Source organism: Xiphophorus hellerii, chromosome 22 (assembly GCF_003331165.1).
Source record: "Xiphophorus hellerii strain 12219 chromosome 22, Xiphophorus_hellerii-4.1, whole genome shotgun sequence".
In the NCBI taxonomy this organism is placed as follows: Eukaryota; Metazoa; Chordata; class Actinopteri; order Cyprinodontiformes; family Poeciliidae; genus Xiphophorus; species Xiphophorus hellerii.
In genome coordinates, this window is record NC_045693.1 from 27,178,867 (window position 1) to 27,191,529 (window position 12,663).

Here is a 12,663-nt window from a genome sequence, read left to right on the forward strand (position 1 = left end):
TTAATTTGCTCCTTTCCTCTTCCCCAAAAATTTTCTAATACTTTCTTAACTGGATGATCTTCATTATGTCCTTTTAAATGTATCCAATAATTAACCATTATCTGTTGTCTTCTGATACATAATGGCATTTCTCTTGATTCTATTTGTAAAGCACATACTGGACTTGATTTAACTGCCCCTAATCTTGGGTAGGCTGAACGTGTCCTCCCATTAAAACTCCCAGCTAACAAGCAGCCTGGTTTATGCGGGGCTGTGGGTGAGGCCGCCCGCCTGCCACTTCTCTGCAGACCTCAGGATTGGTTGCGCGGAGCTCCTCATCACTGATGATCATGGAGGATTATTAGCCGTGCCGAGCGTTTCATACTTCTAAGGTAAGCTAAAAAAGACATTATCTCTGACTTTTTATGAAGGTCTTGGTCTGGCGAGGCGGCGAAACGTAGTCTCGGTGAAGCGGAAAGGTTCGCCTTAACAAGCCAGAGAAGTTGTCAACTTTTTGAAAGCAGCTGGGAGTAATTCCAGCAGTGATGGCGAGTCAGTGGGGCTTGTTTATTTCAGACTGAAAAACTCTGAGGTCACTTTTAGACAGTTAAAGAAACCTTTAGAGTTATCTAGCTTGTCGTTGCTTTTATCGCCCATAAATATTGTCTGCGTAAAGATTACGGTCCTATTTAAACTCCATGATTGTTCGGAACGACGTGGCTGAACTAAGGCATGTGTTTTGAATTGCCATGTAAGCGTCAGACTCGGCTGCAGTGTTTTGACATTTTATCGTTCTGGTTGGTGTATATATATTAAAAACCCCCCGTGGGATAAATCGGCTTGGAATGCTTTAAAATGTAATACATGAAAGTTGCATTGTTTGTCCACAATCTCCAAGACAAAATGCTCCGTTAGCTGTGAAAATCGTTCTGCAATCATGTACAGTTCTGTAATCATGAAATTTATGAAGTTGCTTAGCAATCATCACATGCTAAGACATTATTAATGGATGCAGCACAATGATTGCTCATCAGCTGCTCACAGCATTGCATAAAAAGTAGGTTATAAAATACTTAAATGAGCTTTTCTTGAGTCTGTAGTTTGATTTTTGCATTTGGGTCAGCGCCCCCTACTTTGCAGAGCATTTGTTCCACTCAGTGATTTGCACTGAGGTTCATGACTGGTGAGACACAGACTCGATGTACAAATCCTACATAGAAGGTGTAGCTTTATTTTGACCTTAACTAATTAAATATTTTAATTATGCTTTAATCAATTCAACAATGGCAAGAAACACAAAACAATATTTAATATAAAGGCAAGGCAACTTTATTTATATAGCACCTTTCAGCCAAAGACAATTCAAAGTGCTTGTACAAAAAAGCTAAAAACAACATACAAGAAGATAGTAATAATAAAATTAAATTAAAAATCAAACGAATTAAAAATAAACAAAATAAACATTACAATTTTGAATATAGTTAAAAAAAACAATAAATTAAGAATAGGCAACGTCAAATAAGAAGGTTTTTAATCTTGTTTTAAATAAACTCTTGAGTTTCCTACCTTGGTAGGGGCAGTCTTACAGTGAGCAGGAAGCTTATTCCAGAGTGTTGGAGCATAAAAACTAAAAGCTGCTTCACCATGTTTAGTTCTGACTCTTGGAATAATTAGAAGGTTTGATTCTGATGATCTTAAAGGTCTGAGTGGTATATATGGTTGAAGAAGATCAGAAATGTAGTCTGGGTTACTATTATGAAGTGCTTTGTAAACCATTAAGGAGATTTTAAATTCTATTCTTTGAGCAACAGGCAGCGAGTGCAGGGATCTTAGAACTGGACTGATATGCTGATCTCTTTTTGTTTTAGTTAGGACTCTTGCAGCAGCATTCTGGAGAAGCTGGAGCTGTCTTATTGCTTTTTTTGATAATCCAGTAAAAATTCCATTGCAGTAATTGAGTCTACTAAAAACAAAGGCATGAACTAATTTTTCAGAGTCTTGTGGGGACATAAGTCGTGTAATATTAGCAATATTTTTTTAGATGGTAGTTTGATGTTTTTATGATAGATTTGATGTGGTTATTAAAGTTCAGATCAGGATCCATGATCACCCCCAGATTCTTAGCTTCATCAGAGCATTTTAATCCAATGGACTGAAGGTGGGTGATTATATTTAATCTATGCTCTTTTGGTCCAAGCACTAATATTTCAATTTTATTTTTATTTAGTTGGAGAAAATTTTGGCCCATCCAGACATTAATCTGCTCAATACATTTAGTGAGTATTTGAGCCTGACTGTAATCTCCTGGAGAAAGACTAATGTATATCTGTGTGTCATCGGCATAATTGTGGTATTCCATCTTACTATTTCGTATAATTTCAATTAATGGAAGCATATAGATATTAAAAAGAAGCAGCCCCAGAATGGAACCTTGGGGAACTCCATATGTAATTTCATTCAGTTTGGATTTAAAATTGCCTATGGACACACAAAAGATTCTATTGGACAGGTAAGATTTAAGCCAGCTGAGTACTGTACCAGAAATGCCAACCCAATTTTCTAACCGGGATAATAAAATATCATGATCGACTGTGTCGAATGCAGCACTCAATTCAAGCAAAACTAATATTGACATTTTATTATGGTCAGTGTTTAGACGGAGGTCATTGACTATTTTCACAAGAGAAGTTTCAGTGCTGTGATGTTGACGGAAACCTGACTGATGGACATCAAAACAGTTGTTCAGGGCCAGAAAGCCATTTATCTGCTGAAAAACAATTTTTTCTAGTATTTTAGACAAAAAAGGTAAGTTTGATATTGGTCGATAATTGCTTAAAATTGATGAGTCTAGATTATGCTTTTTGAGAAGTGGTTTAACTACCACAGTCTTTAGAGCCTGAGGAAAGACTCCAGAGGAGAGTGACTTGTTAATTATTTGTTAAAGGTCCGGAGCCAAAACCTCTGAGACCTTTAAGAATAAACTGGTGGGTATGATGTCAAGGGAACAGGTGGATGTAAAGTGTAACTCAAATCCTTTTGAGTGATCAGGTTAAAGTGGGTCATCATAGGTAAATTCTGTTTAGGGGAAAACATAGTTAATTGTTTCCCAACAGCAGACACAGAGGAGTTTATTGTTTCCCTTATTTTCACAGTTTTATTTATAAAAATGGTGGCAAATTTGTCACAGGCCTCAGAGGAGAAAAATTCACGGTTAACAGAAGAAGGTGGAGTTGTTGATAGAGGTAGAAATGACATTTGAAAAAAAACTCTGTCTTGCATTTCTTAGTTCAGAATTAAACATTTTGAGTTTATCTTTGTAGATATTTAAATGGGTTTGTAGTTTAGTTTTACGCCACCGACGTTCTGCTCTCCAGCACACTTTTTCCCTATTCTAACCGACTCAAAATTTCTCCAAGGTGGTTTACGTTTCCCAGATATTACTTTTGTAGTAACAGGAGCAATGGTGTCAATAACCTTCTCAATTTTAAAAATAAAATTGTCTATTAGATCACTCAAAGATGCACAGGAGTGTATAGCAGTTGATGGAAAAAGCCCGAATATATTGATCCGCAGTAGTTTCCGTAATGCATCTTTTTGAAATTACTTGTGTATAGTTGTCTTTTTGTGCAGGGAGAAAGCTGTCCCAAAAATACAAAAGTGATCTGAAAATGTTACATCAAGCACTACAATTTTAGATATAATGAGTCCTTTAGAAATAATAAGGTCCAAAGTGTGTCTATGATTATGTGTGGGTTCCAAGATATGTTGGATCAGTCCGCAGTTATTCAGGATCTGGCATAACTCTTTACTGCCTCGATCCAGTGGATTGTCGATATGAAAATTAAAATCACCAACAATAAGAACAAAATCAAAATCCACCAAAATTAGGGACAATAGTTCAGTGAAATCATCAAAGAAGTTTGCACAGAGTTTCGGAGGTCTGTATATTATTCAGCAGCAAGATACGAGTGTACGAGTTTAGTTGCAAGGCAACATATTCAAAAGATAAAAAGTTTACATAGGATATCTGCTTACAAGTAAAGGCAGAATTATACAAAACTGCAACTCCACCTCCTCTTTTGTCAGTTCTGGTCTGGCTTATAAAGCTAAAATTTGGAGGACATGATTCAATAAGAATAGATGAGCTGTTATTTTGATTCAGCCAAGTTTCGGTCAATAATAAAGTCTTGAATTAAAAATGATTTTCCTGCCAAGGATCTGATATTTAATAAAGCTAATTTTAATATGCAGCATGAAGCTTTCAGATTTCTGTTTGGTTTCAACATTGGTTGAAGTGGAATAGATACTAAATTTTGCAATCTAGAGACTTTTTTTGTCTCTGTGTGATTTTACTAATTTTTGTCTGTTATTTATCAAAACTGGTATTATTGAGGGTTCCTCAAAAGTAGAAGTTGATGTCACTGTGTTGGAGTCAGGAGGATGAATCTCACCAACTTGTACATTTCTTACAGCATTATTCTGTAATCCGTCATTTCTATGAGGGATTACAGAAAAGGAGGTATTCCTAAAAACAGGCTGTGTTGATGCACATAGTCGATTTTGATAGCTTAAAGTCATGGAAATACAGTAACGCAAATTAGTTTTTAGTATCCTGCTACCATTGTTGTTGAGATGAACTCCATCCCTTGTAAAGAGGTACTCATGATCCCAGAATAAGTTAAAATTATCAATAAAAAAAATATCCAGAGTTTTACATGTAAATTGCAACCAGGTATGTAAGCTGAGGATTCTGCTAAAACGTCCAGAGCCACGACCTAAAGTGGGAATGGGCCCAGAAATAAAAACAGTTTGATCACAAGTCTCTAAAAAACCCAAAAGTTTCCTAAAATCATCTTTAGTTTTTTCTGATTGTTGCAGGAGTGTATCATTAGTTGCAACATGAAGAACAATCCTTTTTATAGAGGAGGGCAAGGATGGGTATATTTCCTGGAGTTTATTTAGGATGATCAAAGCTGTGGCACCGGATATACAGTGAGTAATTGCATTAAAATATCGTACTTTCCTGATTATGGAATCACCGATGATCAGCGTTGCGGGTGGAAACAGTGGTCTGGGAGATTTTCCCTCATCGTGGTGGTTGTGAGCGTCAGGAAGGACCAAAACCTCCTCTCTCAAACGACGAGAACACGTATCTCCATCCGGGATTATCTTCTGCGGACTATTAGCCGTTCGTGGGGTAGAACCGGTTGTTTTCGCAGGAGGAGCGGGGTTCTTTTCGCAGTTTCGTTTTACGGCTTCGCTCACCAACTTGCGGCGTGAAGATGAAGCTGGCCCCCGAATCAATTGTCGATTCTGATTATCCAGAGGAGATAGGTCAGTTGCAGGTAGAATTCCATCTGAAGAGGAGAGCGGTGCCGGCCCAGATGAGATTGAGGCTGCAGCAGAGAAATCACTTCTCTTTCCTAGGGACATATGACCAAAAATGACATCAGTCTACTCCTGCAGGCCTGATTTGGGAGTTTTTGCAGATTCTTTATTTGCAAACATTCCGAGCAGAACTTTTTAGTTCCTGTCTGCTGTTCGGCAAATACTGAAATTGCTCGTAAGTTTGAAGTGGATGCGATTATGACAATGACCAATCCGACAGTGGAAGGGACCTATCAGGACTTCCTGGAATTTCTTATGGAATAGGAAAAGTCCTGTCCAGAAGGCATAGTGTCTTTGCTCCTGCCACCTTATGGCCTGTTGATAGAGTATCTGATCACAGCTGAGGAAAGTGGCACTTACTATGTTTCAACTAATGGTGTAACACTTGCATTTAGTTGGACTTGAAGATGCACAGAGATTGAAAGTTTTACCAGAAAGTCACCTCTGTTACAATGCGGTTTGGAAGTTCCCCTGTATCAGAATCTGTTTACAAGAAAGTATCTTGTTATTTAGAGCATCCGAAACATTGTTCAGGTTTTAATGGCTTCGAAGCCACATGATTTGCATTAATACTTAAAAAAAAAATCTTTTCTTAGCTGGTCACCAAAAGCAACACATTGAGCAAAACAGAAGACAGACAGCCAACAAACAGTAGATTTGAAAAATGGAATATGTTGAGTTTCTTTGACAGATCTAGATAATTCCAGAGTTGGTCCTTAGGGGCTGGTATCTTGCATGTTTTTGTTCTCTTCCCAGTGGTAGTTAGTGCCTCCTCAGCATGTTGATGTTCTACGGAAACCTGGGTTGGTATCCTGCATCTTTGAGATTGTGTCCACTGTCACTCACCTGAGTGAAATGGTTTTGATTTGCAACAGGAATTAAAGAATACAGTTAGAAGTCTGATATGTAATTGCGGAGTTCTTTCCAGAATTACCCCCAGTTCAATGATCAGGATGGATTGTGTTGCCTTTAATCAGAGATGTGACTGGAGTTTCAGACTTGGATCCACATTGCACTTAAGTTGCAAAAGCAAACACCTTAGATTTAACAGGCTGTTTTCACACTTGATACTCCAGTAAACCTGGTTTTATTTGGAACTAAAGTTGCAACATTTTGCTACATTTTCAGATGGTGGTGTTTACTTTCACACTGCTTGATGTCAAACAAACCAAGCCATTTGAAAAACCCATTCCTCTCCTCACCTTTGGGGGTGCTGCACCAAGAACTACTAAAGGAAATGAGACAAAACCTCTGAGAAAGATATAAGAACAACTACTTATTGACAAATGTGAAAAAATGAAGAGGTGTGAGATTTTAGCAGTTCTGGGATTTCTCTTTTGTCTTTGATAATAATCCAGAAGCAAATTCTCCTGCTAGCATGTTTGTTTTGGATGTATTTACCTTGAATGCCCTGTGGAGTAGTCTGCGTCCTGCTTTTGGAGAGATTCCCATATATGCATTCAAACAGAGCAAGAGTTTACTTCAACTAAACCACTTAGTCTTTAGACAGTTACACAGTGAACTCTTTGTTCTACGTCCGAGTTTGATTGCGCATTCATTCTTCCCCAAACAAACCGGACTTTGTAACCAGACGAATTAGTCAGCAGATGAAACGGGGCTAGTGTGAATTCACCTTTAGTTGCTCTAAAAATTGATTCCTCTGATTTTTATGAAGCAAAGGACCTTTGTGTACCATGGGCTAAGTGGTTCAGTCTGCTAGGAGTGCACAATCTATTGCAAATATAGTGTTATTGGACATAATTTTCGAGGATTTTTAAAAAGTATTTATGCTGTTTGCGCCAATAATATATGTGGTGACATGTTTATTACTGCATTAAAAATGTTTTAGAAACTACAAAATGTGCAGGTGATCATTTCATCAAGAAACTAAGTTTCTTGAAGGCCAAAACAAGAGATGTTGACTAAAGGTAACTTTTAGTTGTAGAGATAGAATTGATGCATTTGCTCAGCATTTACACGAATGACGTTCAGCTGATTCTGCAATGCCGATTTAAAGTATGTAGTCATACACTGACACATTATGGATCCACCTACTTCTGGCCTTTGTGGCTGAGCTGATTTTGTAATTCTGGTTTGCTATTTCAAGCAGACATCTTTCCTCCTTTACCCAATCACAAAAATAACATTCTTATTAAGTTGCTTATGTTCTTCTGTATTCACCCTGAGAACTCAAACAGACGTTTCTTGGGGCCAACACCAGGTTTAACTGGGGTCCTAGTTTCAGCCTACAAAAAGAAGTTTACACCAGTTCATCAAAGTATGACTTGATCTCATCGAGCTGTGATTGATAAACAGTCTACTTGCACATTTTGTAGTTAGTTTATTTGGAATTAAGATTGTTCCTACATTGGCTCAGTGAGAACTTTGGGCATGTAAAGTCATTCCAGGTATTTCACCAGGATAGTTTGTGGTAGGGTTTCATCAGTCATGTTTTGTTTGTTACATAGTAGTTTTGAAAAGTCTTATGGATGAGATCATTCAGCTTCTTTAACTCAAATGCTTGCTCATGCAATTAGTTGAGCTTGTTGTGGGTTTAAGGGGGCATTCACACCATCCCTGTTTAGTCCACTTAAATCCAACTCTAGTTTGTTTGCTGAGGTGTGAATGCGCTATCAAACTCTGATGCAGACCAAAAAAGCAAACTGTGGTACCCCTCAGCCTCTATTCGGTTGACGTAAACTCTGGTGTGGTTCAAATGAATATGCATTCCCTTTTTGCTAAAATTTCCTGAAAAAGAAATGTGTTCAGTTCATACCTGTCAAGTCTCCCATTTTGTCCGGGAAACTACTTTTTTTTTTTTTTTTACGTCCCTTTCCCGACGTGCTCCAGCATTATTTTCCTGTAAATATCCCATATTGTGCTGCCCGCTAGTTCTGTCCAACCCTCAGCTCATGTTGGTCTCTTCAACCCACACCAACAGTAGCACCAGATGGTGACATTTCCCATATTCTCAAGCCCAACCAAAACTTGACAGGTATGGTTCAGTATCGTCTTCAGAGGTTTTTGTATCTTTTCCTTCAGTGGCTCTTGGTGTAGCGCCCCCACAGGTTTTTTTAAATGGTTTGGTTAATTTGACACGGTGCAGTGTGAACCACACCAAATGAAAATGTAACAAATGTTACAATTTTTGTCCCCAGTTGAACCAAGTCTACCGGACTATTAGTTGTGAAAGCAGGTTACGGTCTTGGTGTGTCACTGTGGGACGATCCCAGCACTTGTTGGGATGTCTTGGAGTCTGGGTTTCAGTAATGTTTTATTTAAAGTTAACTTTTAAGAGCTTCTCACTGCTATATGGAGAGTAGATCCAACATGAGCTCCATCAGTGTTTTGGATTACACTTTGACTTGTGGTCTGTAAACATTCTCATAGCTGCTCAGTGTGTGTCAGTAGTGGTAGAAACAAATTATGTTGTGGAGCTCAGTTTCCTGTATGGAACATGTGAGCTCTGCATCACTCCGTCCATCCTACAGCAACACTCATGATCACGTGCATTATGTATTTTTAGTGTTTCCTTGAATAATTTGTATTTACAATCTTATTCTGTTAGCTTATCTGTGTAGAGTTGACAGGGCAGCTGAAGAGAGAATGAATATTTAAATCTTCCTCATCTATTCCGGCCAAAAATTCTAATTCAGGCTTCGAACAGTGAGCTAGAAAGACTGGTACCAAGAGGACTCTTCCACCATCTCGTCACCGACGAGATGTGACCTCTTGTAAAGGCCATTATTTAAGGCCATCGGTACCGGCGATTATTGTGGGGAACGTGAGGTCTTTGGGAAATAGGACAGACGAACTCACGGCGCTGGTTAGGACCCAGAAGGAGTACTGGGAGTGCAGTATCTTCTGCTTCACGGAAACCTGGCTGCACTCGCTTATTCCGGAATACAGCGTGGAGGTCCCTGGATTTTCCTTGGTGCGGGGGACAGGGACTTTTCCAAGAGTCGGAAGAAGAGGGGCGGCGGGATTGCACTTTATGTGAGTGAGAGGTGGTGTAATCCCGGTCATGTTAACGTGAAGGAACAGATTTGTAGCCCGGACATCGAACTTCTGGCTGTGGGAATGCGGCCGTGCTATTTACCAAGGGAGTTTACGTCCGCCTAGGCCTGTCGCGATAAACGATAAATCAATTAATCGTACGATAAATTAAAACTATCGACGTCATTTCAGTTATCGGCATTATCGTCTCTTCCGTCCTTTTTCTCTTTCTGTTGATGACTTAATGAAAAAAGGCTCAACTCCGGTTCTCTCCACTGACCCTCCTTCCTCATTTCCTTAGTGTAATGCCCAGCGCACACCACACAATCCGGCCGATTGTCGGCCCATTTTCAAAACCTGACAGACCACACATTAGCCGACAGTAATCCTAGGTATAACGGTTCGATCGGGTTCGTTCCTGCCGTGTGGTGTCCAATAATGGGCACAAAATAATGGCTACAAGTCCAGTGAACTAATTTTAAAACCAGGCATTAATCAATGCTTTACTACAGTCTACCTGCAATGCATGTGGCTAGTGTCAGCATAAAGTCCTGACTGAATGAAAATCATTAGAACCTATTTATGTCACGTTAACGAAGAACAGCTGAAAAGTTACTGGGTTTATCAACTGCGGTAGCAATTTCGCTCCAACTCCTCCCCTTGTCATTTCTATATTCTTTGCATGTTGAATAAACATTAATGTTGTTTCCACATATCATCTCCAATGTCCGCTGGACTTCGGGTTGCGCCGTGTCAGCTGTTTGAGATTCCCCTCCATAATTTCCCCTCAGAAAACCCAGAGGAGAATCCCTGCTTTTTGATTGGCTACCTGTCACATTCAACAGGCTGCCTTAACTCTCCCAGTCGGGGAAAACCCCTGATTTGGATCGGAGAGGCAGCGACAACGACGATCTACCGTAACACACCACACAATCTTAGAAAGACCAACGTTCTAAGATTGTTGTAAGGGGAAAAAAGGAGCAAAAAATCGTGTAGTGTGAACTATTGCATCATGTAGTGGGATGTGCCCATCTTCTCTATTTAAATCTAATTATTACTGAAGGGCAACATAGTATACAGACTTCATAATCTGCAGTCTTTAGGTTGAATGCAGTATTTATTTCCACTTTGGCTTTATGTTGTTTAGTTTTTATGAAGTACATTTTTTGTTAATGGAGACTGAGAATCCATTTTGTTTTTGGTTGTTTTGTTTATTTTGTTTATCAGTTCCAGTGTTAAATATTATTTTGAAAATAAAGTGTATCTATCTTTGGCAGGAAATCGCATGCATTATTACGTCATTTCCATTACATCAGTGTAAAAAGGTCTTCAAACAATATTATTGTTTATCGCAATAATTTTTTGAGACAATTAATCGTTCAGCAGAATTTGCTATGGTGACAGGCCTACGTCCGCCATTTTGATCGCTGTTTACATTCCCCCATCAGCTGATGCAGTGGTGGCCTGTGACGTCATCAGCTCTGACACAGCCAAACTCCAGACTCAACACACCGGACGTTGTTATTGTGTCTTGTCTCTTGTCTTGTCTTGTCTCTATGCTGTAACTGCGAAGTAATTTCCCTGCTGGGATGAATAAAGTACTTCTATTCTATTCTATTATGAGGCTGGACAATTGTTTCTGCAGTTGATTTAGCAGAAAACTTTATATACTGTATATTGTTCACGTATTTTGCCAGATTTGAATTATTGTGTGGAAGTTTGGGAAATGCAAACAAGTTCTCACATTCGATACTCTTTGTCAGACAACCATCGTAAGTTCCTTGATGTGTGGGGTCCTTTCAATAGATACATACAAAATAATGGGCTGAAATGACTATGGTACTCATCTGGACCTTTATTTTTCTTTATTTATTATTATTATTATTATTATTACTGTAATTATAATTTATTGCTTTCATCTTTCATCCATGATCAGTTACCCATCAGCGCTGCTCATTTAAAAATACTGGGGATTTTATAATTTTTTTCAGGTCACTCTTCAGCTGAATATAACTTGCATGTGAATTTTGGTTGGAGTTTACTGTACTGACAGTGTGAAATGCTGATACTGCAGTTGATTGCAGCATGATGTAATAGGCAAACAGGGAAAAAAAACCCGCATTTCAGAAAAAGTTAAAATGAGCACTTATGTAGTGAAGGACGCTTTGTACAACATCTACATCTGCAGACTCTGATCCAGTTGTTTCATGACTCATGATGTTGTATCATATTGGATCAAAGTCACTTTGTCCAGTAAATTTATCTTCTTGCCTTCCACTGTTCAAATTAGTTACAAAACCATTCCAGATTGGAGCATTTAGGTGCATCTTCCTCTACCTGCAGTGTTTCTGAAAGCCTTTGTAGCTTCACGTGATAAAACACATTAAGTGTGAGAAGGACCTCTGTGAAGGCCTGGTGTTGTTTTTCTTCAGTGCATTAGCCAGTGGCAGTGTGGGGAACACTGGTCTTTTTATAACTACATTACCAGCTCCTGCATTTTTTCCCCCTCAACAAATACCAGATTCTGGTAAAGAAAAACAGCTGTGGGTGGCGGAGAAAGCCAAAGTGTCTCTTCTGTGTTGCTAGAGTTGGCTGCTAATACGGAGCAGCAGGCAGTGGACTGAAACGAAGACAACAGTGTTTTGGCAGATTGCCTCGGACTGTACGTTGCAAAGCAGGAAGTGTAACACTGAGAGTACAGGAAGTGACTGATACGGAGCTGTGCTCCCCTTTTTTTGTCCAGCAGCATTATAGAGTTTAAGCCGTTGACTTTCTGACAGAACCTATTCTTTCTCTCTGGTGGAATAAGGAATGATAAATACAGAGCATCCAGATAGACTTAGGACCTGTGAAGTATTCAACAATGGAGGACAACTGAAGCACCGAGCTCATATATGGTCAATGTGGAGGGAATTTCAGAGGGAGAAAATGGGAAGTGGTGATGACAACAAAGTCAGAGCAGAAACGGTGACATAATGTAACTGAAGAGCTGCTGTGGGTCATTGGAAGAGCTTTTTTCTCAAACATTTGAAACAAATGTTTACATGTTTTGAGATGCCAAAATGTGGATAAAAATTAAAAACTGATGAATAATGTTGCTGGTTACACATTTAAAGTGCTTGTTTGTTTTGTGTCTGTTTTTTGTGGACCACAGATTGATGTTTTTGTCTGAAAATTGGAAATTTTAGGAGCAAAGTTGCCAACTTGGTAACAGTGTGGTGACTATTGTGTGCATGTGCAGATGAAAAAAAACTAAGTTACATGTGACTGATTTATCAGTGCACCTCTATAAAGTACATA

The 12,663-nt window shown here is 38.9% G+C and overlaps 1 protein-coding gene across 1 annotated transcript in view; it reads left to right on the forward strand.

The window, feature by feature from the left end:
- The first annotated feature begins 254 nt into the window (after positions 1 to 254).
- The window catches only part of wipf1b (WAS/WASL interacting protein family, member 1b), a 50,377-nt gene continuing 37,968 nt past the window's right edge, over positions 255 to 12,663 (forward strand). Inside the window, 1 exon segment of the mRNA XM_032553526.1 lies at positions 255 to 371. The gene's annotated coding sequence lies outside the window, so the exon portion shown is untranslated.